Source organism: Schistocerca americana, chromosome 2 (assembly GCF_021461395.2).
Source record: "Schistocerca americana isolate TAMUIC-IGC-003095 chromosome 2, iqSchAmer2.1, whole genome shotgun sequence".
NCBI classification, from domain to species: Eukaryota; Metazoa; Arthropoda; class Insecta; order Orthoptera; family Acrididae; genus Schistocerca; species Schistocerca americana.
The window spans coordinates 306,517,169-306,544,185 of NC_060120.1; the positions used below are offsets into that span (position 1 = coordinate 306,517,169).

Here is a 27,017-nt window from a genome sequence, read left to right on the forward strand (position 1 = left end):
CATGGCAAGCCGTTCCACAGGACTACATCCAGCATCTCTACGATCGTCTCCATGGGAGAATAGCAGCCTGCATTGCTGCGAAAGGTGGATATACACTGTACTAGTGCCGACATTGTGCATGCTCTGTTGCCTGTGTCTATGTGCCTGTGGTTCTGTCAGTGTGATCATGTGATGTATCTGACCCCAGGAATGTGTCAATAAAGTTTCCCCTTCCTGGGACAATGAATTCACGGTGTTCTTATTTCAATTTCCAGGAGTGTAGTATCCGCGCCAGTGCTTCTGCGCGTCTCAAATACTATTAATACCCGCTGCTGTTCATCCCCACCTGCTACTTCAATACTGTTTATGTCGTAGATAAGGATGCTATGACTCGTACTTTGCATATGAATTTTTATCTTTGTTTCTAGTCAAATGTATTTCTCCTAATTACTTTGCGCATCTTCAGTGCCTTCCAAAGAAGTGTTTTCAAACACCATCTTTGTTTACAAAGGGTGACAGTTTAAACGTGGTGTATTAAGACTGAGACAGGAGCCAATAACCTCTGGAGACAGTGCCACAGATTAGGTCAAAGTCGTAACACAAAACATGAACGTCGTATTAACGGGAACAAAGCCACCTGATGGGGGAGGTTTAAACCTTTGAATCGCGTTCTGGATATAAATAAAGTGACCGATAACAGTAAACTTGTTGTTTCATTCAAGAAGCAGCCTCTTTTCGCAGAAACATTAATTACTAAGATATCGTATCAACTTCATTTTTGCAAATAAAACTTCCGTCAGTAGTTTATGCTGCTAGTATGGTAATTCTGAAACACGAATTGAACGCCCTTTTACTCTTCAAAGTCCGAGTGTTAGATTCGGAGTAGATACAATATTTAGAATTTATCTGTTCTGAACATGAAAATGATTGACGCCTTACGCGGAAGTTCATGATTTCATAACCGAATAACGAAATGCGCCACGTCGGATAAGGAGTGAACAAGAGCGTTTCACCGCCGCGATACTTGTATAAAACTGTCGCAGAGCAAATGTAGCTTTTCATTTTGTCTGTGTCGTTCACGTGTGTCGAAAACTGGTAAGTCTGAAGAATAAAACAAACCAAGAGAAACTAGTTACGCTACTTTTTTTTACGGAGAATCCAGAAGGAACGCGATGAAAACAGTTGAGTTGAAGAGAAAAAAGTATTCCGACAGACAATGTCTCATGTACCCATTGCTACCAAATATCAGTAAGTTATTTTACAGTTTCTTCGTAATCCAGTCTTATTAAATGGGGTCACTTCTCTATTATCAAATTTTGTATCTTTAGGCCAATCCAAGATACCTAAATAAACGGGAATCTCGTCATTGGGAAGTAATAAAAAATTTTAACGCTGCAAATCAAGACTGTTCGTTTCTTAATCTCACACATACCGGTTGCTCTACCAACCCTGGAATGAAATGGAAAAAGTGTTCAAAAATGCAGTGAATACGTAAACAACTGTTAGTCAATGTAATGGTCCGTCTTGATCGCTTTTATATCTCTTTTTTGTTGTTGTTGTTAGATACGCCTAAACGCGTTTCGACCACCGCGATCATCAGAATCTTTCAGATAAACAGAAGAAATGAGAATAAATATTTCTAGAATAATTCATTCTATAAGAATAGAATGAAGACATACAACATTGGTTAGTCCAAGTTACTCTTCTGGTGGACGCAAAAATTCATAATAATCTGTTTGCTGTAACTGGGGGGGGGGGGGGGGGGGGGGGTTTGGGGCTGCCCTACGTTCGTCCGCCAGGGAGACACGTGAGCGCTGCTCAAAGTTTAGAGGTGAAGGTAGAGAGGAAGGGACTGCGCATTCTTATTCCGGGACGGCAAATGACTTGACCATTCAGGTTTTGAGCCTTAAAGTTTTTCTTTCGGGACGCCAACGGCTACGATGGAGCGCGGAGACCTCAAGCACCGCCGCTATACGGGCAGTCCTGCCAGCGCCTGTGCGACACTCCGGCTGAGCTCAACCGAACCGTTGGCCTCCACGCGCGCGATACAGCGGTGGTAAGACGGCAATGCAATGCTGAAGGATGGCGCAAGAGTGTGGAATAATTTGGACAAGGATTTTTTTGTTACAGTCGGTTAAACTCAGAAGGGTCCCAGCGCCTATCCAGAGTGCTAGTTCAGAAGAGCAACAGGAGACCTCTTATTTAACACAGAAGAGCCAAAGACACTGGTTCTACGGTCAAGAGCCGGCACGCCAGTCGGGAACGAAAGAGCAGAGGGCTGTGAAGAAGACGTCAGCCCATTGCACGCTGACCGACCTTCCTCCAGAACGACAACGCGACGGCAGAGCCCTCTATGCGGAGAGAACATAAACGCCGAGCCTCACTCGTCGCGGACATTTCTACGAGAAGCTTCAAAACCAGCAATCTGAATAGAAGCGTCAAAGCTCATTACTTCGGCCGTACATTCTATGTAGCTCAAACTTGGAATTGTTATACTGAAGAAACTCTATTATTTTGTCTGTCGTCCTTTGCTTGCGACACATCTATGTAATTCTCAAAGTTCGGTATTGTCATTTCCTTTTCGTATTAAAATTCATTAATACCATTTGCTTGAATTGTTTGTCTGGCGATCCGAGACATCCCATATTAGACGACTCGGCAGGATTCAACAACTGGCACACCTGCCTAATAGCGTGTTGGGTCCCCACGAGCACGCAGAAGTGCCGTAACACGACGTGGCATGGACTCGACTAATTTCTGGAGTAGTGCTAGAGGGAAATGACATCATGAATCCTGCAGGGCTGACTATAAATCCATAAGAGTGGGTGGAGATCTCTTCTGAGCAGCACGTTGCAAGGCAGCCCAGATATGCTCAATAATGTTCATGTCTGGGGATTTTTGTGGCCAGTGGTAGCGTTTAAACTCAGAAGAGTATTCCTGGAGCCACACTGTAGCAATTCTGGGCTTCTGGGGTGTCTCATTGTTCTGCTGGAGTTGCCCAAGTTCGTCGGAGTGCACAATGGACATGAATAGGTGATCAGACAGGATGCTTATGTACGTGTCAGCTGTCAGAGTCGTATCTAGACATATCCGGGGGCCACTTGCACACGCCCCACACCATTATAGAGCTTCCACCAGCTTGAACAGTCTCCTGCTGACATGAAGGGTCCATGGATTCATGAGTTTGTCTCCATGCTCGAACACGTCCCTCCGCTCGATACAATTTGAAACGAGACTCGTACGACCAGGCAACATGTTTCCAGTCATCAGAAGTCCAATGTCGGTGTTCACAGGACCAGGCGTAGTGTAAAGCTTTGGTTCGTGCAGTCGTCAAGGGTACACCAGTGGGCCTTAAGCTCCGAAAGCCCATATTGATCATGTTTCGTTGAACGGTTCGCACGCTGACATTTGTTGCTGGCCCCGTATTGAAATCTGCATCAGTTTCAAAATAGTTCAAATGTCTCTGAGCACTTGGGACTTAATATCTGAGGTCATCAGTCCCCTAGAACTTAGAACTGCTTAAACCTAACTAATCTAAGGACATCACACATATCCATGCCGAGGCAGGATTCGAACCTACGACCGTAGCAGCCGCTCTGTTCCGGACTGAAGCGCCTAGAACCGCTCGGCCACCGCGGCGGGCTGCAGCAGTTTGCGGAAGGGTGGCACTTCTGTCATTTTGAACGATTCTCTTCAGTAGCTGTTGGTCCTGTTCTTGCAGGATCTTTTTCCGGCCGCAGCGACTCCTGATATTCGCGGTACACTCGTCAAATGTTCGTACAGGAAAATCCCCATTTCATTGGAGATGCTGTGCCCATCGCTAGTGAGTCGACCATAACACCAGTTCAAACTCACTTAAATCCGTATTCAGCCTGGTTACATTTCTCTGTATTTTAATATGCATGCTTACACCAGTTTCTTTGGCGCTTCAGTGAATTCTTCGTCTTTTGGGATGATGTGGGTAACGGATCGAATACTCACTCATATTAAAAATTAATGCTTGTGACGCCCCAAGGACAGAAAATCTCAATTACCAAACTTTGAGGGAACTTAAAATAGGGAAGTGAGTCATCTTGACAGTGACGGCAACTATTGACGATAAAATCTACAATGGTAATATTTCGATTAACAGCTATATTATTCAAATACTGAGAATAGCATACAAAAAGGGGAGATAAAAGGAAAGGATTATCATAGATTCTTTATCAGACGCCTGTAGAATAAATTCAAAATCATATGAACTAAGATTAAATTCGAGAAAGTAATTCAGTCAAAGATAACATTTATCATGGATGAGAGTTGTAGCCGCATCGAAGAGGAAATTCAATGCGACTACAATGCAACTCGGATATGGAAATATTCAGTTCGTTAGTTGCTCTTGGGTCGCTCTAGAGAACTTTTGCGATAATTGTCTGGACGCAAACGCTATTAGATTGTTTCAGTTTTGGAAGTTTTATAATTCGTGAGATAGAGATTGAAGTATTGTTCAGTCATTCGACTGATGAAAGTTACTCTTTACCGTTCTCAACGCGACGGTATAGCAAGACGAGTGTTAGACATAAGTTGAGTGATATTGGTTTATTGGACTTGGCCTTCGGACTGATAAACAGTTACAAACCTCGAGAGCAATGGATCAACGACAGAAAAACAATTCGTAGTCTTGGTAGGACATAATAAAACGAAGATACGAAGAAAAACAAGTACGCCGACTCGTCAAAAGTTGTCGTCAGCATCACGATTACTGAACTGAACAGAAGTTAATCTTGAATGACATGTCGGTGTGCGTGTGTTGTAGGGACAAACAGTTAATTACAGAAAGAACAATAAAATCTGAGTCAAAAGATAAATCTTACGTGTCGCCTAAATCATTAAACAGACAATACAAGTCCACAGCTCGTGGTCGTGCGGTAGCATTCTCGCTTCCCGCGCCCGGGTTCCCGGGTTCGATTCCCGGCGGGGTCAGGGATTTTCTCTGCCTCGTGATGACTGGGTGTTGTGTGATGTCCTTAGGTTAGTTAGGTTTAAGTAGTTCTAAGTTCTAGGGGACTGATGACCATAGATGTTAAGTCCCATAGTGCTCAGAGCCATAGACAATACTATGTGTATTAATGCAAGTTGGTTGACTCTTTAAACATTTTAAGTGACTAAGTGCGTACATGAATAATGCACAGTGAAAAGTGATAAGTTTAAACCAGTATCACAGCGTATTAAAAAAACATTTACTCCAACATACGTTATCTCTGGTTTTACGTCGGACCGTTGTTAATAACTTGATGAAGCAACGGCATAGCAACGGAATAGTAGTCAGCAAAATTTCATCCTCATTATGTATGACGTGAAAAACGACCGTAATGATGAAATCAAGAATCAAGATTTTATTTCATCAGGGAACTAACCGATTGCAGTTCACCAGTTCGCACAAGCTGAGAAGACAGTTGCGGACAGATAACAGAATATTTCTAAACACGGGAGGAGTTGTGTTCTTACGAGAGTTACAGGTGCTGTTCCACGTCACACCGACGGGGGCGAACTCGTTACTAGTCGCGTCTCCTCCCGGCGACTGAAGGAGGAGGGAAGGGACCTCACATGCTGGAGATAGCCTCGAACTTATTACTGCTAAAGGAAGGTATCCTTTTCTTTAACATTCAAATTGTGTTTGTTCCTCTGTTCTTTTTTCGTACTCAGTTGTCAATTTATAAACTTTAGTGTAGTGTCATCTGTTTAGTCGCCAACATTCGGAGATTAACTGTCCTGCGACTTCCGCTGTTGGCGATCCTGTATTTTTTGCACTAATTCATTTTTGTTGCACTGTCAAATCATTACTTTCATTTAATATCTTATCGAATAAACTATGTCTTGCCTGATCTGTGAACTGCATTTGATAATTGGAAGGGGAAACCTTTTACATTGATTGCAGCGGGTTCTTTCACCACAAGCTAACGATTACGGTCACGATAAATTCTAGAAGGCTGACAGGCATCTCCTTTACGCAGGCAGTTGTTTCACAAAGATGGTTGATAGTTACATGGGGCTCCCTGCAGCACTTGATCTGGCGTGCCAGGGAAAATAACAAGGGACCTTGTCAGCTCAAGAAGCACTCCGTAGAACCGATGATTAACTAGTAAGACACCGGCTTCTTTCACAGTATCGTCTAAAATATGTCCACCCACAAACCAGGCTGTAGATCATAGTGGGCCGGCCTCTGTGGCAGAGCGGTTCTAGGCGCTTCAGTCCGGAACCGCGCTGCTGCTGCGGTCGCAGGTTCGAATCCTGCCTCGGACATGGATGTGTGTGATAGGTTAGGTAGGTTTAAGTAGTTCTAAGTCTAGGGGACTGATGACCTCAGGTGTTAAGTCCCATAGTGCTCAGATCCATTTGAACCATCTTTAGATCATAGTGCTGCCGAAATAAGTCGCTATACTGCTTTCTGCTCTTCTTCTTGCGCGTTTCTACGCCCTTAATTTTGAAGTTCGGGGAAATGCTCGGACACATTTAAATCGTGGTAAGTGCCTGTTGTGCGCTGAAGGGAGAAAGATTGAATTTTAACGTTCTGTCGATGACGATGTTGCTAGAGACGAAGATAATCTTGCGGACATGCAATCGACTGATTCCACATTCCGATTGGTAGAAACGTTTTAATCTCTGTAACTTACTCGTTGGCTCAGCATTCTTATTCCACACTAGCTGCTCAGCGCGGCTATCCACGGATATCAGTATGCTTGTTACGATGAGTGATGGTAAGTAAGTAAGCTGTTTTAAGTGCAATAACGTCAGCTGCTCTCTAGTCTCTGCTTATTCGGGTAAGTGTAGCACGATGCATAGATGCCCCCTACCCCCCGCCCCCAGTGCGACTACCCCAACAGACTACGGCGTGTCACGCATACATTGTTGCTACTGGGCGGTGCACGCGGAGGGGCGTGGGTAGGGGCGCACATCTGTGCTCCGTGCTACTGAAGCAGCTATACATTATACAATGTGTGCGTTGTGCAACAAATTTAATAAATATTTTACCCGGTTTATGTTCACTGGTGGAAAAAATGTGTTCCATCCTCGACCTGACACTTAACTGTCAACTTTTCTTTCCTTTCTACTTTCTAAAGTAGCCTGTGTTCGTCCTCAGAGATCAAGCTATCTCCACACAAAATTTCATCGGAACTGATTTAGCGCTGTAGTCGTACAAACGTAACCGTTACTTTCGCTCGTGTTATAGTACGGACGCATGGATTAAACGCGTCGACGATTGAGTAAGCATTGTATTCAGTACGTTGAATAGCGTTATATAGAACGTAGCAACCAATAAAAGCATTTCGCGAGTATGATATAGTTTGAAATAGATTTTTCAAAGAATAAATATAATTTCCATAATTCGCGCAGTATTCTACAGGTCCATAAAAATCTTGCACCACACATTTTCTAAAGTAGCCTATGTTCTGCTTCGGCGTTCAAGCTATTTCCATACCAAATTAGACCAGATCGGTTCAGCGGTTTAGGTGTGTAAAGGAAGTAGACAAAAATAGTTTCGCATTTACCAAACTTAAAATTAATATATCTTCTTTTCTTACTCCGATTTTGATGAAATGAAACCTATACATTGCTCCAAGCTACGCCAAAATCGGCAGTCAAAACTCCATGAAAATTCGTCGTGCTGTTTTGGAGATTAGTGTGTTCAGACAAACTGACAGGCATCGCAGTTTTACAGTTTCATTTTCGGTATAGATGAGCGCTGTGCGACTGCTAACGGGGTGCCATGTCTTTATGAAACTATCCGACGGTGTAACCAAGTAACTTACTTTTGCGATCCCTGTCCTGATGACCAGTACAAGAAGACGTTTCTGCCGGGGCTGGATACCAAATGCGCAAAAACGTGAAAGAAATTTCGAAAAAAATTAACTTTTATTACCGCAAAAAATAATTTTTCATTACCTTAAAGGATAAATTTTCAATATCGCAAAATTAATGTAACATACTAAGTAAGTTTAGCAGCTCTGCATTAGTTTCATCCCATTATGCATATATAACTATTGCTGCTTGTAGATGGTGTTAGATCGAAGATTGTGTGTCGACTCCATGGCCGCAGGCTATAGCTATTGAGATAGGGCTACACGAGGTGGAAGTCTGCATGTTGTATCCGCTGGTGTGTTAGGCTTCTATATGTACGCACTTGCAAGTTACTACTTTACGCAGGTAGTTGGAACGAGGCCTCGACAGTGATATCGAAGCGTATTTATCTATTTATTGTCAGCTAAAGCGTTTAAAGAATGGACTTCATAAAAACTATTACGAATCGTGGAGTGTATTGTATTATTAAGGACAATTTTAAATATGGAAAGCAGCGTAAAATAAGGACAGGTGACATTTCGTGGAGGTGTACGGAGTAGAATTGTGTGGCAACTATACAGACTAATGCGGAAACGTGTGAAATAGTGCGTTAAAGAGACACCGTGATCGTGAAAGCAAAAGTGCTAGGATTATTGAATCACATGTTATGCGGAATAATTGGAAAAGAAAAGCGTGTGAAGAACTAACTTCGCAACCTAGTAAAATAATACGAACAGAATTATGTCGGTCAGCTACCTGCGAAACACGGAAAAAAGAGAAAGCTAATTTTGGTTTATCATCATCACAGAGCCCTCAGGAAACAGATGGTCACTCACTCTCGTAGCGCGTAGGAGGTATTAAAGCAGTTAAACAATTTAGGTATTTCAACTAAGCGAGACGAGAAGTTCTGCTTCGTAGACCTGTAAAATACTATATTATTTTTCACTTGTGAACAAAATCTGCGATTTCGATGTAGTTATACGCGTACTTTATCGGCAGATGTCTCACCAAAACACTTTCATCAACTTAACACGTTACATACACATGCTACTCATCTGTGCTTTAACACAGTGCGTTATAATAGAAAAATAAATAGAAGTTACCGTGAAAATGACAGTGTAGCTGCTGAATTATGGAAAAAATATCAACTTGGTGATTTATTTTTAGTGGAGTACGTAAAAGGAACGCACATCGGTTCCAGCCTATCCCACCGTAGGACAAGTGCTTCACCGGAGCAAGCAGTGCGCGGCATTAGCCGAGCGGTCTAGGGCGCTCCAGTCATGGGCTGTGCGGCTGGTCCCGGTGGAGGTTCGAGTCCTCCCTCGGGCATGGGTGTGTGTGTTTGTACTTTGGATAATTTAGGTTAAGTAGCGTGTAAGCTTAGGGACTGATGACCTTAGCAGTTAAGTCCGATAAGATTTCACACTTTTTTGGGGGGGGGGGGGGGGGGGGGGAGGGCAAGCAGTGTGCTGCGCTGTCGGTTTTAAAGATAAGTTGTACATTTTATATTTGTGATAGTAATTTATAATATTTTGCATACGTGCTATTTTGGGGTAGTGAAAATAAGAAGTCTTGCCGGTAATGCTAGGCTGTGTGGTGGAAGTACAATCCGACGGTACGCCCTGTACGTCCACCTACTCCCACGCACGCTGCAACTTTGGAACAGTTTCGCACATATTGAGGCGCCACGGCGTCGTACACAAACCAGCTCTGCTGAAGTCGATTTCCGCGACAGCTCGACGACCTTGATGGAGGAGGCGGGCCCCCAGTAGGTAATAGCGGTTTAATTCATGTCTCTTTATCTCGCTCTCGAGGTGGCACTGGACGCGAACGATAAGATCTTGCAGTATTTACACTGGGTAAACCGTTAAGGCGTCAGCTAACTCTTTCCTATGGCGTTATCTGTAGAAGAGAGCTCATGAATGTGATGCATGACTTACAATGGACGTAGAAATAATATTGACAAATCAGACATAAAAACAATCTGTAAAAACTCGTAGTATCACACGAGAATGACTATGGGGAGGGACAGGAGTGGGGGAGGAGGGAGGGGGGGAGTGGTAAGTCAATGACCACATCACTGTTTCCAACAACTTAGTCAATTTTTAAAATAAACCTTCTCGCTTTTTAATACTTTCTTATTAGTTTATTAAAAGTAAATTCTATAATATTAAATGTTATATAAATATAATTGCGCTCTTTCTGAAGAGTACGTTTGTTCGATTGGTATAATCTACTAGACAGCTTGCACTACTTGCCGAAAGATAATTTGCACTTCCTTGTTTTACGTTTCGTATTTCTCGTGTTGTAAAGATTCTTCTACTGAACAGTTCAGGTAAGCATGGCCTTAGGATTTTACTAACAGGTGAGAATGATGAAATAAGTTTTATCTCACGCGGACAACTACTGTAAATTTGTGTCGTACTAGTTGTAATGGCACTTTTAATAAGCCGACGACCTTACTGACTGGATATGGTACTTTCCCATTTGGCTTATAACATGTTCATGGATATCGAAGTTTTTAATTGTGTGTACAACAGACAGAACAACGAGGGAATATGGACAACGGAGGAAATGTACGTTTTAAGACAGCTAAAGCAGGGATTTTACGTCCGTCAGTTTCGTGAACAGTGTGATTTGCGAGCCAGATACAACCGACAAGTGTCGCTGGAGCGCGCTGCGATCGCGTATACAACATTAAGGCACACGTACCACAGGCACATGTCGCATCTTTTCTGATGGGGGCCAGTAGCACGTTGCAATCGGTACGCTCCACGTTGACGTTCGAAGGAAGGCACAATCCGTGTGCTAACGACTTAAGGAAGCACGATTAGAGTGTAACGTTCCGTCGACAAAGAGATTATGATTATCAGAGACGGAGCACAAGCTCGGAGTGGAGGAAACACGGGGCAATGAATCTGCTATACAACGTGCTTTTGCACGAGAACCAGCTCTGAGCACTATGGGACTTAACATCTGAGGTCATCAGTCCCCTAGAACTTAGAACTACTTAAACCTAACTAACCTAAGGACATCACACACATCCATGCCCGAGGCAGGATTCGAACCTGCGACCGTAGTGGTCATGCGGTTCCAGACTGTAGCGCGTAGAACCACTCGGCCACAGCGGCCGGCTGCACTTCCTCATTTCATCCATCAACTGAAGTATTTATTTTGTTATCCATAGTTTCTTTTCAGTTATCATCTTTGTACCTATGTTTTCCTTCCCAACTTCTGTGATAGCCCTTTTTCGAGAAGCCCATTCCTCTTCAACTGTACTTCCTACTGAGCTATTCCTTATTGCTGTATCTATAGCCTTAGAGAACTTCAACCGTATCTCGTCATTCCTTAGTACTTCCGTATCCCACTTCTTCGTCTATTGATTCTTCCTGACTAATGTCTTAAACTTCAGCCTGTTCATCACTACTATATTGTGATCTGAGTCTATATCTGCTCCTTGGTACGCCTTACAATCCAGTACCTGATTTCGGAATCTCTGTCTGACCATGATGCAACCTACCTGAAATCTTCCCGTATCCTCCGGCCTTTTACAAGTATACCTCCTCCTCTTGTGATTCTTGAACAGAGTATTCGCTATTACTAGCTGAAACTTGTTACAGAACTCAATTAGTCTTTCTCCTCTCTCATACCTTGTCACAAGCCCATATTCTCCTGTAACCTTTTCTTCGACTCTTTCCCCTACAACTGCATTCCAGCCCCAATGACTAAGATTTTCATCCCCCTTTACATGCTGTATTACCCTTTCAATAGCCTCATACACTTTCTCTATCTCTTCATGTTCAGCTTGCGACGTCGGCATGTATACCTGAGCTATCGTTGTCGGTTTTGGTTTGCTGTCGATTCTGATAAGAACCACCCTGTCACTGAACTGTTCACAGTAACACATTTTCTCTGCCCTACCTTCCTACTCATAACGAATCCTACTCCCGTAATACCAGTTCTGCTGCTGTTGATATTACCCTACACTTATCTGACCAGAAATCCTTGTCTTCCTTCCACTTCACTTCACTTCACTGACCCCTACTATATCTAGATTGAGCCTTTGCATTTCCCTTTTCAGATTTTCTAGTTTCCCTACCACGTTCAAGCTTTTAACATTCCACGCCCCGACTCGTAGAACGTTATCCTTTCGTTGATTATTCAATCTTTTTCTTATGGTAACCTCCCCCTTGGCAGTCGCCTCCCGGAGATCCGAATGGGGGACTATTCCGGAATCTTTTGCCAATGGAGAGATCATCATGACACTTCTTCAAATACAGGCCACATGTCCTGTGGAAACAAGTGTCTTTAATTTAGTGGTTTCTATTGCCTTCTGCATCCTCATGCCGTTGATCATTGCTGATTCTTCCGCCTTTAGGGGTAGTTTCCCACCCCTAGGACAAGTGAGTGCCCTGAACCTCTCTCCGCCCTCTCTGACATGGCCGTTGGCAGAATGAGGGTGACTTCTTATGCTGACGTCTTCGGCCGCCTATGCTGAGATTCGAACCCGGGACCGAAGACGTTTTGATTATGAATCAAAGACGCTACCCCAGAGAACGGCTGCAAGGTTTTAATGTATCACTTCTTTAATAGCAATGCTATTCGCAATACATTTTGAAGACAGTATCCACATACGAAAATGCCTGCAAAATTATAATATTGTGCGACGCGTTCTCCACATGGGAGACCGATTCTTTAAAGTAAGTATGATATATTTGACGTATTAGGGATTTTTTTTCCATTTTGCCTACTTCTCTACGTGCTAGGAAGGGAACGTACATATCGCTTATTACAATTATTACAATACAAACAAAGATAAAAGTCTGTCGTGATTTTTTTTATTTTACCATGCGTAGTTAGTATTCCATGAGGCTTCGGTCTTTCAGCCGTATAACGTCGAATAATGTCTACGTCTTGCCTCGATATTTTGGCTAACAACCACCCGGCCATTTTCAGTTCACTAGAAGATGGTTGAATGTTCGCAGCAAAATGTCGACGTTTCCTGCTGCAATACTGAAATCTCATGGAATGTAAGTGAGTTATTAGTGTATGTATGTACGAGTATGTGTGTATGTATGTATGTATGTATGTTCAACATCTTCTCCTAAGCCACTGGACTGATTTCAACCAAACTTGGTACACATGTTACTTACTATCTAGAAAGAAATTCTTTGGGGTGATAACGTGGAGAAGGGGAGAGAAAGGGAAGAGGAGGAAATGGGTAGAGAAGTGGGAGAGAAGGAGTTGGACAAAGAGACGGGGGTGGAGCAGTTGGACAGAGGGAGAGGTGGAGAAGTACAGAGCGAGGGCCAGGAGAAGACAGAGAATGGAGGATAGAACAGGTGGACAGAGAAAGGGAGAAGGAGAATATGGAAAAAGAGGGAGAGGTGGGAGGGGGAGGGTTTTTATTTAAACGTATGGTGATTTTATACAATATACATACGATATAAGACAAGTGATTTTATACAATACACATATGATATAAGACAAGATTAAACCTTAAAGTCCGTGTTTTTCAACCAATTAAGCTGGGTGTGGAAGTGAACGAGTCGTCGGGAATTGCAGGGTATGAATGAAGTGGACAGCGTTGGACTAGACGTTCAATTGTCTGCTCTTCTTCATTACATTCACACATTGGTGAACTGATCCAGCCCCATTTGTACCTGAAGTAGTTACAACAACCATGTCCAGTCCTTAACCTGTTGAGGCGGCACCAGAGGGGGAGGTGAAGAGATGGACAGAGAGAGGACGAAATAGGAGAGGCGGTAACAGATGTTCCGAAGGTCGACAACCGCATAACTGCCTCGTTTAGTGTGTCTGAAACAGCGCATCCGGCTGCGAAGCCAGACCGCACAGCCGGCACCCCACGTTCCAGATTCCCCTCACGCAGACGGTGGGCTAGCCACTCCCTCCTGGCTGCTGGCCACGGCAGCCTCCAGCGGTCCAGTGGCACCACACCTACACTGGCGCCAGTGTCTGGCGTGGCTCAACCAAGCGCGCTTGGCGGCGTTTCATTGCAGCTACTACTTCCGTCACTCTGATTTGGTCATCACTTCGCAGTAGGAAAACATCTGCTCCCTGCTAACTGCCGTGCGTCGCGATTGGCGGCGGGAGTGGCGTGATTATCGCTTTCCTGTTCCATTGCAGACGGCTAGCGGAAACAACTGCAGCTTGCAAACATCCACACAAACTTTAATTTCACGGTAAGCATGCGAAATATTTTTAGAGGGAGTAACGTTTTTCCTTGCTCGTCTTCGAATGAACCCTCTGAATTTCAAGGTATGTCCTTCTGTGAGGCACGTCTTCCCAGTAGCATCTCACGCTGAGTTTTTCGAGAATTGCCGTGATGCTCTGAGTGGTGGCTAAAGAAGTCGCCAGCGAACCACGCAGCTCTCTGAATTACTCCATACCTTTCGTGAATCACACGTGATAAAGGTTGCACACTAGTGAACAACACTTAGAGGCTGGTCGCACGAACGAGGATTTCATCAGTAATCTTTTTACCCACATCCGCAGCCGACGACGCTCTATACTGGCGAGGCACGCCGGTTCGAATCATGATGGTGGCTGAAATTGTAATCGCCGGTATTTGGCTGGCAAGGGTAGGAGAGGTGGTGACGTAATGTACTGATCACAGTCTTTGCGTCAGTGTCCTGGTTCAAATTCCAAATCTCTCTGCAGTGTCTCATCAAGTTAGATCATATGACACTGTCGAACATGATCCGTCTGCCGGACGTGGGTTAAACTCGACGGCTCCCTTGCAACTATTCTAGAGTAACAGGCTATGTGCTGCCACCCTCTCCCTTCCCTCATCGTCGTCATACAACACAAACATAACACTACATTACACACGCATCCATCAGACTCACCTACACATCCAAATACACATACGGCACAACTACCGCATATCCGCACGGAAACAGGAGTCAATATGTGCGGAGGAAGAACCCTCCGACGGGCAGTTGAACCCACCCTGTTCAGGACTGAGCCCCGAACCTTTGAATCCAGCCAACAATGTCATGCGACATTTGCATATTTTTAGTGATGTTGTTCATTGGAGAGTTATTTTACTTAGGGAATTTTTATGATTGCGGTGTGGCGTCCTGTAAACTGATCCCAGACAAAACTGCGGCCAGGAGAGGGCGAGGTGTTTCAGCTGATGAAGATGACCACAGAAGCTCGAACAAAAACTACAATGCCAAAATTTTACAAAAATGGTTCAAATGGCTCTGAGCACTATGGGACTTAACTACTGTGGTCATCAGTCCCCTAGAACTTAGAACTACTTAAACCTAACTAACCTAAGGACATTACACACATCCATGCCCGAGGCAGGATTCGAACCTGCGACCGTAGCAGTCGCGCGGTTCCGGACTGCGCGCCTAGACCCGCTAGACCACCGCGGCCGGCAAAATTTTACAACCGGAAAACCGGAAGTCAAAATTTTACAATCGGAAGTAATATATATATATATATATATATATATATATATATATATATATATATATATATATGCGTTAAGTATATATATATATGCGTTGCCACAACTAAAACGTCACGGGTAGGCACATATATAGCTGGTATATGCTGTATGTAGCTTTTCTTCCCATTCTTAGCGTTACACGCACACGTCCTCCATTTATGACTTCGAAGTATGTCAACAACTTTTCACTATAATTATAATTTTGCATATTATTGTTGTTACTGCCAAGTGGAAGATACCTGATATCTAGCGAAACCGACGATGCTTGTCAGTTGCTAAATATGTATGTGATTGGATATACATACTAAATTCCTACCCCCCCCCCCCCCTCTTTCACTCTGCCATCTTCTCCTCCATTCTCTCTTCTCTGCGTTGTCACAAAATTTTTACCAGTCAGCAAATCTTCTGAAACCACAGCATATAAACGTATCTACAAGCCCAGAATTTAAATCTAGTATGTCCTTCACTTGCAAAGCATACTTCCCAATAGCCGGCCGGAGTGGCCGCGCGGTTCTAGGCGCTACTGTCTGGAGCCGAGCGGCCGCTACGGTCGCAGGTTCGAATCTTGCCTCGGGTACGGATGTCTGTGATGTCCTTAGGTTAGTTAGGTTTAATTGGTTCTAAGTTCTAGGGGACTGGTGACCTCAGAAGTTAAGTCGCATAGTGCTCAGAGCCATTTGAACCATACTTCACAATAAATATAAAATAAAATACTTTCCATCCTCGTGGTACAGCATGATACATATAATGTATATAATATGCGTTGCCACAACTGAAACGTCAGGGGTAGGCACATATATAGCTGGTATATGCTGTATGTAGCTTTTCTTCCCACTCTTAGCGTTACATGCACACGTCCTACATTTATGACTTCAAAGTATGACAACTTTTCACTATAATTATAATTTTGCGTATTATTGTTGTTACTGCCAAGTGGAAGATACATGATCACTAGCGAACCCGACGATGCTTGTCAGTTGCTAGATATGTATGTGAATTGGATATACATACTAAATTCCTACCCCCCCCCCCTCTTTCACTCTGCCATCTTCTCCTCCATTCTCTCTTCGTTCATCCCCTCCTCTTCTCCCTTCTGCCTGTGCATAGCTAGCTCCCCCTCTCTCTGTCCATACACTCCTCCCTACATTCATATACCCACCCCCTTTCACCTGCACCCTATGTGCTGTGTGTCCCTCCCCCCCCCCCCTCCCTCGTCTCACTATCGTCTTACCGCTCTATCTGACCTCGAACCTTGTTTATTATTATTGCAAACGAAATCTTGATTGGGAATTGAAATCGTTGAAAACGAATAGGTAAGTCGTTTGGCATCATTGGTATACGGGGACATAAGAGACACCTCTTCTGCTGCTGGATCTGTGAGAATAGCAGCTTCAACTAGTGTTCAGCACGATTTTTTTTTTTTTTTTTTTTTTTTTGCTATGTGAATTGATAGGCTTACATACGAGTAGTTTCGGACTATTCAGATTCTGTAGCAGTATTCTAATCATAAACCGATAAGCCATAAATACAACTTTCCTGTTTCGTATTAAAACCGACTACAAGGAAGAAAACACAAGAGCAGTTTGTTCTGATACAGTTTTTGTTTAAAAATAGGGGCTGACCCGAAATTCCGTTAACATCTGAAAATTCAACACTTCATGGAATAACATAGGTAGAGAGGTAAAAGCTGACGTACTTGAAATGATATGGGGCTTTGCTGAAACCAAAGAAAAGTGCATTAATGACCAACAGATGGCGTTACGGTACAAAAGCAATAATTAGCATAACAAGTGATTTTTAGAAAAGAATGTGTTCCTTAGAACGACTGCTCAACATATCGGCCTTCATTTATCAACAATGGCTCTAGTTGGTGGACAATGTGCGAACAGCACTGTACAGCATATCAGTAGATATGGTGAGAAATTGCTGTCAGATTATGTCTTTCAGCATCTCTAATGACGTCGGACGATCGCAGTAGACTTGCAATTTCAGATAACCTCTCAATCAATAAGGACACGGATCGATGTCTGGGGACCTGGAAGGCCAAACGTAACAGAATTGACGGTTCAGCACGCGATCCTCACCAAACGATGGGCGCAAGAGATCTTTCACACGTGCACCAGTGAGGGGTAGAGAGCCATCCTGGATGAAAGTCGTACCTTCCAGCAGGCTAGGAATGATGCTATTCTGCAACATGTCGGCGTACCTCTCTCCCGCCAAGATTTCCATGCGGCGTCACGGGCGTGTAGCTGACCGACGCCATTGTCGCTCGTTTTTGTTTTCAATAAAACTCCATGTCATTTCAGGCATGCGTGTCAATTTCTACGTCTCTACCTACATTATTCTATGAATTGGTGTGTTTTAAAATGTTAATGGACTTCTCAGTCACTGTGTACATATGAGAAAAATCTGTATGGGAGTAACAATTTCTCTAATGGTTTAAATGCGCTAGTATCGTAGTTAAAACTGTCTGCGAGAAACAAACCAAAACCACAGATATTCACAGCAGAGCACAGTACAGAATTTTCTTTCTCGCAGTCGGTTTTAACAGAAAACCTGTAGATTGCTATTTACAACATTGTATACCTTATGCCCACATGAGAGTATATTGGAGTATCGAGTGAAAACTTGAAGCAAGCCGGTCAATCACTTTCCGAGATTTTTGGTAACCACGTTAAACAACAAATTTGTACATAGCAGTACAGATTATGATATTGTATGTTAAGTAAGATATATTTTAAAACGGCAGAGTACGAATCAATAAACAACATATGTAATCAGAATGAGATTTTCACTCTGCAGCGGAGTGTGCGCTGATATGAAACTTCCTGGAAGATTAAAACTGTGTGCAGAACCGAGACTCGAACTCGGGACCTTTGCCTTTTGCGGGCAAGTGCTCTACCATCTGAGCTACCCAAGCGTGCACTCACGCCCCATCCTCACAGCTTTAATTCCACCAGTACTTCGTCTCCTACTTTCCAAACATTACAGAAGCTCTCCTGCGAACCTTGCAGAACTAGCACTCATGGAAGAAAGGATATTGAGGAGACATGGCTGAGCCACAGCCTGGGGGATGTTTCCAGAATGAGATTTTCACTCTGCAGCGGAGAGGGCGCTGATATTAAACTTCCTGGCAGATTAAAACTGTGTGCTGGACCGAGTAGCTCAGATGGTAGAGCACTTGCCCGCGAAAGGCAAAGGTTCCGAGTTCAAGTCTCGTAGGGACCATGAAGATAAAATGCGAGAGACCTCGTACAGAGGCTTTTAGACAGTCGTTTTCAAAAAATAGTTCAAATGGCTCTGAGCACTATGGGACTCAACTTCTGAGGTCATCAGTCCCCTAGAACGTAGAACAACTTAAACCTAACTAACCTAAGGATATCACACACATCCATGCCCGAGGTAGGATTCGAACCTGCGCCCGTAGCGGTCGCGCGGTTCCAGACTGTAGCGCCTAGAACCGCACGGCCACACCGGCCGGCCAGTCGTTCCCCCCCCCCCCCCCCCCCCCCCCCCCTATTTGCGATTGGAATATGTGGCTTGCGGAGTTTGTATACAGATGTAGATATTACTGAGGAAATAACTGAATGGAGAACAGATTGCAGCTTTCAATTAGTCCGTGGCGCGCGCTAGTGTAGCCGTGTAGAGACGTCCGCGGGTCGGTCTGACACATAATTTCAACTCGTGCCGTACAATGACCAAAACGTATACTCCGAAGAAACTGTTGTACCGTCGTAAAGCCGTATAAATGATTCCATTGAGTTCAGAGGTTTCTCAGCCTGCAGCCGCGTCATGTCTGAAACGAGAACTGAAGCATCAGAAGACTCTACACGTGGTCCTCCGAAACAGGCGGACAGCCGCTATACACTCGCTTTTCAGTAGCGAAGAAATTTTCGTCGTTCACTAAACGAGACGGGACAAAGTTACGGCATCCGCGGGTGCTGCTCGCGACTCTCCCGCGCTTACCTGTGGTGGGCTGTGGGGGCGGGCTGCCGTCGCTGTGTGTCCGGAGCTGTGGCGCGCTCCGCAGCTGTTCCGGTCGCGGCGCGCTGCTATAGTGTACTGAGTGGCGTGCCAGCTGGCCGCGGCAAACACGCCGCGTCTACCCCTCCCGCCACGCCGGTGGCGCCGCCACGCGGCCGGCGCACGCACCTCGGCGTTCGCGCCCAAAACAAACACGCGTGGCGGATTAATGGCCGTAGCCCCGGGTCTTAATTTAGGGCGCGGGCTGCCCAGCCCTGAACTTTCACAGCGTTGCACAAGTCCTGCCGGGGCGGCATTTAATCTGTGACAAGTTTTAAAAGGACTGCCTCACTGGCAGGCATTTCACAGATCAGTACCGCGCGGATATTTTCATCGCCACTTGCTGCCAAAAGATTTGACGTGCAGAAAGCTGTTTGTTTCTAAGGACGTGACAGTCCGAGGAAAAGACTCTCACCGAAAATCTATGTCAGCAGTGATATATTAGAACAAGTTAACCCATTTAAACGCAGCGATAGCCGCATGCTGTGGCCTCACGTGATACGAAATCGTCAGCATGAGCGAGTTCCGTTGTGCGCGAAAATAATGTGCCAGCCAACGGAAGCACGACCCACAACAAGACCAGAGGCCGGGATGGCCGAGCGGTTCTAGGCGCTCCAGTCTAGAACCGCGCGATCGCTACGGTCGCAGGTTCGAATCCTGCCTCGGGCATGGGTGTGTGTGATGTCCTTAGGTTAGTTAGGTTTAAGTAGTTCTAAGTTCTAGGGGACTGATGACCTCAGAAGTTAAGTCCCATAGTGCTTAGAGCCATTTGAACCATTTATTTGAACTGTTATAAATCTGTTACTCCAAGGAAAGCTTCGAGCCAGACGGCCGTGCTGCATGCATTCAACTGGCACCAAACAAAATCATTTGCGTCTTCAATGGTGTCAAACGATAGCTCACTGGAGGGCAGCGTGGAGGTCTGTTGCGTTTTTTGGTGACACCGGCTTCTGCCTCGTCGCCAGTGTGTGTGAGACTAGGGCCTCCCACTGGTAGACCATTCGCCTGGTGTAAGTCTTTCGATTTGACGCAACTTCGCCGACTTGCGCGTCGATGGGGATGAAATGATTATGATTAGAACAACACAACACCCAGTCCCTGAGTGGAGAAAATCTCCGACCCAGCCGGGAATCGAACCCGGGCCCTTAGGATTGACATTCTGTCGCGCTGACCACTCAGCTACCGGGGGCGGACCTCGTCGCCCGTAATAACCCGTGTTTTGGTTAGAAGAAGGCCGATAGAAGGCCTGCAACCAACCTGTCTGCATGCTAGACACACTGGACCTTCTAACAACCCTACCACAACAAAGGTCAAAATTTTAATAACGATTGTGGTGTTGCTCACGCTGCTAAATACTGCATTTTCGGGCAACAACAGTCATATTATGTGGCAGGTGTCATAAGAGTACAGTTAATAGTCATTTCATGTAATAATCAAAAGACTAGGCACTCAACTTTTTGTGTTTCCCACGCTGGTCTCGTCGTAAAATCATGGCTCAATCGATGGAAATCTAGGTGGTTATGATTCCAAGCTCGGATGCAAAGAGGCCTAGGTTTTATCCTGCTATATTCAAAAGTTTTGTAGATGCGCTTCACAAACCACTTTTGGAGATTACACTTTTGGTGGACAATGGTGATGTAGAAAATAATCAGCACTCCGAAATTAAGTTACACTTCCTTTTAATTGCTTTTATTGCAATATCACGTAAACACAAAACATCACTTCACAATACAAAACACACTTGAAAATATCTTCCTCACATTTTATAAGCCAACTACAATATGCATCTTTCCAACATGACGTTCAAGACTTCACCTTTTCAAGGTCCGACACTCTAACAACTTAACAACTAACTAACTATCGCTTACGCGCCCAAAAATCAGAGTTACAAGTACGTCAAAGATCGCAGTGACAAAAGAAAGAATACACATAAGAATAATATCATTGCAATATAAACATATCGATGTATCAAAAGTGAAATCAAATCTGAATGTTGTCTCAGAAATATGTTAAGTAGTTAACAGAAATACAGTAGAATATTACTGGTATCGAGAGGTTCAGGTGAGGTACCATAATGGTTACGTAATTCAAGTACCATTACAACCTACACCTGAAATTATGGTCTGCGGTGCGACATCGTATGAGAGCAATAGCTCTCTCGTGGTTATCCCACGCACCATGATTGCAAATTTGTACGTCACTCTGGTGATTAGACCTTCTGTGCTTCCGTTCATGAACAGCATTCGAGGGATGTTTTCCAACAGGTTAACGCTCGCCCACATACTGCTGTTGTTATCCAACACGCTCTACAATGTGTCGACGTGTCGCCTTGGCCTACTCGATCGCCAATCGAGCACATACAGAACAGCACCGGATGCCAACTACAGCGCCATCCACAACCAGCATTGACCGTCCCCGTATTTACATACAAGGTGCGACAGGCATGGAACTCCATTCCACAAACTGACATCCGGCACCCGTGCAACACAATGCATGCATGTTAGCATGTTTGCATTCAACGTTCTGGCGGTTACACCGGCTATAAATGTATCAGCATTTCACATTTGTAGTGGCGTATCTCGCTCTTACACTAACCAGTGATCTTGTTATGTTAATCACTTAAATATGTTGCCTAGACACACACATTCCCGAAGTTCCATTATTCTACATTGTGTTTTGGTATCGCGATTTTTTTCCATTAGTGTATTAGAATTAAGAAGAGAAATTAGAATTAAGAAGAGAAACTGAAGAAGCAAGAGAAAAATGGATGAAACAGAAATGTGACGAAATAGAGAAAATGGAGCGAGAGGGAAAGTATGAAATGATGTATAGACTGGCTAGTCAGATAGTTTTTGAACGTAAAAGAAAGAGGAATAACATGGAAATAGAAAGAGCGGATGGTACTCTAGCAGAAGAACCACAGGAGGTTTTGAACAGATGGCAAGAATATATTGAATGTCTGTATAAGGGGGATGAAATGCAAAGCGAAATTAAGGTTGAAGAGGAGCAATATGTGCCGGAAGATGGAAAGTGATTTACCGTCTTGGAAGCAGAAGTAGAAAAGGCGCTGAAGGAGGTGAAGAATAGGAAGGCATGTGGAATAGATGATTTGCCAGCAGAACTGTTGAAGAGTCTGGGAAACAAGGCAAGAAAAGAGATAGTCTACCTCTGTAACGAGATTTATGAAAAAGGGGAATTGCCTGAGGTCTTCGTTGCAACAGTTATGATGCCAATAGAGAAACACTAAAAAATGTGTAGAGCACCGGACCACCACTCTAATTTCTCATGCAGTTAAAGTCTTGCTGAGTGTGTTGAATAGAATGTTATATGGCAAGCTGGATAGAGGGATTGCAGAGGAGCAGTTCGGATTTAGAAGACGAAAAGGAACAAGAGATGCTATTGGCCTGCTAAGAACTATAGGGGAAAGATATATGGAAAAGGGTAGAGAAACCTTTGCTGTTTTTATAGATTTAGAAAAGGCATTTGACAGAGTTCAGTGGAACAAGCTGATGGGTATTTTGAAGAGAAAAGGAGCAGATTGGAAATAGAGACGACTGATACAGAATCTATATTTACACCAGAAAGTAAGGATAAGGATTGGAAATGAAATGTCAGAAGGAAGCAGCATTGGACGAGGTGTTAGACAAGGTTGTTGCCTTTCCCCACTGTTGTTTAACGCATACCTTGAAGAGATTATTGCGAAAAGCTTAGATGGGAAAAGAGGAATATGTTTTGGTGCAAAGAGAATAGAATGTATAAGATTTGCTGATGGCATGGTATTAGTGGCAGAAAGTGAGCGGACAGTGAATAACATGGTCAAAGATCCGTATGAAGCTTGTGTGAAATACAGGATGCAAATAAACACAGCAAAAACAAGGAGTATGGTCATCAGTACAAGACGCAGACTGTCCAATATTAAAATAGGACAATATTAAAATAGGACAATCTACCATTACTAACCTGACGACTTATCTTAGAAGAAACATTAAGAAAAGGCAAACCTACGTTTCTAGCATTTGTAGACTTAGAGAAAGCTTTTGACAACGTTAACTGGAATACTCTCTTTCAAATTCTGAAGGTGGCAGGGGTAAAATACAGGGAGCGAAAGGCTATTTACAATTTGTACAGAAACCAGATGGCAGTTATAAGAGTCGAGGGGCATGAAATGGAAGCAGTGGTTGGGAAAGGAGTGAGACAGGGTTGTAGCCTCTCCCCGATGTTATTCAATCTGTATATTGAGCAAGCAGTAAAGGAAACAAAAGAAAAATTCGGAGTAGGTATTAAAATTCATGGAGAAGAAGTAAAAACTTTGAGGTTCGCCGATGACATTGTAATTCTGTCAGAGACAGCAAAGGACTTGGAAGAGCAGTTGAACGGAATGGACAGTGTCTTGAAAGGAGCATATAAGACGAACATCAACAAAAGCAAAACGAGGATAATGGAATGTAGCCAAATTAAATCGGGTGATGCTGAGGGAATTAGATTAGGAAATGAGACACTTAAAGTAGTAAAGGAGTTTTGCTATTTAGGGAGTAAAATAACTGATGATGGTCGAAGTAGAGAGGATATAAAATGCAGACTGGCAATGGCAAGGAAAGCGTTTCTGAAGAAGAGAAATTTGTTAACATCGAGTATAGATTTAAGTGTCAGGAAGTCGTTTCTGAAAGTGTTTGTATGGAGTGTAGCCATGTATGGAAGTGAAACATGGACGATAACCAGTTTGGACAAGAAGAGAATAGAAGCTTTCGAAATGTGGTGCTACAGAAGAATGTTGAAGATAAGGTGGGTAGATCACGTAACTAATGAGGAGGTATTGAATAGGATTAGAGAGAAGAGAAGTTTGTGGCACAACTTGACTAGAAGAAGGGATCGGTTGGTAGGACATGTTTTGAGGCATCAAGGGATCACAAATTTAGCATTGGAGGGCAGCGTGGAGGGTAAAAATCGTAGAGGGAGACCAAGAGATCAATACACTAAGCAGATTCTGAAGGATGTAGGTTGCAGTAGGTACTGGGACATGAAGAAGCTTGCACAGGATAGAGTAGCATGGAGAGCTGCATCAAACCAGTCTCAGGACTGAAGACCACAACAACAACCATTAGCCAAGTAAGTGAATTTAAATATCTCGGAAGCACAATAACTGAAGACTTGAGATGTCACCAGGAGGTGAAAACTCGAATTGCCATAGCGAAGGAGGCATTCAACAGATAGCGGAGACTCTTATGTGGCAAATTAGATAAAGGACTAAGAAAAAGGCAAATGTTTTGTCTGGAGTGTGGCACTATATGGGGCAGAAACATGGACGCTGAGACGAGAGGATGAAAAAAGTTTAGAAGCATTTGAGATGTGGATGTGGAGGAGAACGGAGAGAATAAGCTGGATGGAAAGAGTGAGTAATGAAAGAGTATTGGAAAGGGTTGGTGAGAGAAGATGTCTGCTGAAGTTTGTAAGAGAAAGGAAAAGAACTGGTTGGGACATTCATTGAGAAGGGAGTGCTTGCTAGTAGATGCTTTGGAAGGATTGGTTTGTGGGAGAAGAATGAGAGGAAGAAGGAGATACAAGATGATAGGCGACATAAAGGGAAGAGGAAATTATGCAGACCTGAAGGGGATGGCAGAAGACCGAACAGCCTGGAGAACTACCGTGTGAAAACCTGCCTTTTGGCAGAACACTGATGATGATGAAGAGTGTAATAGAACAAGTTAATACATTTACACCCAGCCATAGTCGCACGCTTAAGCCGTCGGCACACGGACCGTGCTGTCGCACGTCAACGTTGAGCGTGCCGAGTTCAACATTCTGCTGACAGCTCAGAAACGACGCGACTTGTGCATACGGTGCGTGGGCCCCACCGTGGTATACGCGACCGCAACGCGCTCCAGTAGCAGTTGTCGGCCATATCTTGCTCGTAAATAACATTGTTTACGAAATGGACGGGCGTAAAATTCCCATATCAGCTCTTTTAAAACGTACTTTTCTCCCTTGTCCATATGCTAGTCAGGTTGTACTGTCTGCAGTATATATAAATTAAAACTCCAATATCCGTGAAAATTAGCCAAAAAGGAAAGTAACACGTCCAGTCAGTAAGGACATCGGCTTATAATAGTTCCACTACAAGTAGTGCGACACAAATTTACAGTAGTTCTCCGCAAAGGATAAAAGTTATTTCATCATTCCCCCTTTTTAGTAAAACCTTAAGATCATTCTTATTTGATTACTGTTTCTACTCGGTAGCAGAATCTTTACATGTGAATTACAAAACTTAAAAGAGAAAAGGGCAAAATATCTTACAGCAAGTAGTGGAAGGTGCTCTATAGATTAAGCCAATCGAACAAACTCATCCCTCACACTTATATTTATATACCATCGAGTATTATAGTGTATACTTACATTAAACTAATAAGAAAGTATCAGAACCTATTAAAAAAGTGAAGGTCAGAAAAAAATGTTTAGGTGTATTTGTATGCGAACCACCAACACTACCGCGACTACGGCTGTTTAAGGACCGTAACTAGCTTATTAATACACCCTGAAAATTTTGTTATAGCTATATTACTAACTGAAATTTAATTATAACATGCTGTACCAAGAACTATGCATTGTTAATGGATCCTCAACATGCTGTTGATTTCAAATGGCCTACTCTCATAATGCGCAAGTTACAATAATACTTTTCCGACGAATATGATGTTTCTTATCATTTTACTACAACGAATCGTGCAACTAAAGGAGTGTTTTTGGGAACTAAGCGGTTTGCTGGTGCTCAGAAATGGCATATACACATGCGGGCTTCAACTGCAACCCAATACGGCGCCTTACAACTCTGCACCGAGGGAAGATGGCGTGCATGTGACGTAAGTGGCGTTCTGCCATCTCATTGGTCAACGTTCAACCACACGTTCAGAATATCTGACATGCTAGATATTGGTCTGCACGTTCGGAAGGATTTCCCAACGCTCTGTTCCACGCTATGACGTGAAAAACTCGACACGCCCAACGGTCAACGTTCGGATGCACGGTCTGTGTGCCGACCGCTTTTTTAGTCTCACGTGATGCGGAGTCGTCAACGCGAGCGAGCTGCGCTGTGCGCGAAAATACGTGCCAGCGAACGGACGCACGACCCATCACGAGAACTAATATATAACTTTGTGTTTTGCCTTATGGCAGGTCTTCTCATGGGGGAAGTCTCGTTAGAGAGGTCCACCGCATGAGCGTCTAGAGAAGTGATGCCAGTAGTGGTTTCCCGTTGCCTTTCACTGATGATGATGAAGTGATAATGAGGACAGCACGACACCCAGTCCCTAAGAGGAGAAAATCTCCAACCCAGCCGGGAATCGAACCTGGGCCTCTTGGCGTGTCAGACCGCCGCGCTGACCTCTCAGCTATCGTGGAAGACACCACGAGAGCAGAGGCCACTAAATAAAGTACCTCTTTTCTTGGATACCGACTTTGAACCGGTACTGGTTCAGTTAGAAGTACGTATTACTGCTAATCGTTATGTTTAAACGACGAATGTTCGCGTGTTATTTCTTTTCGCGTGAAATATAGAATTTATTTTCGGTAACAATATCCGTTCAGAAAAAGAAACGCCTAACTATGCTCAAAAATAAAAAAAGCGCCTTTTCTTACTAAATGATCAATGGTTCCGTAAATATTTTTTCTGCATCGTTACTGGTTTTCAGTGTTATTGTTGGCATGTGTCATACACTAGTCC

At 43.8% G+C, this 27,017-nt stretch overlaps 1 protein-coding gene across 1 annotated transcript in view; it reads right to left on the minus strand.

Moving 5' to 3' along the window:
• LOC124593717 (sialin) overlaps positions 1 to 19,350 on the minus strand; it is a 415,361-nt gene extending 396,011 nt beyond the window's left edge. The window contains exon 1 of the mRNA XM_047132029.1: positions 19,247 to 19,350. The gene's annotated coding sequence lies outside the window, so the exon portion shown is untranslated. The remainder of the gene's footprint in view (positions 1 to 19,246) is intronic.
• Between the last annotated feature and the right edge of the window lie 7,667 nt (positions 19,351 to 27,017).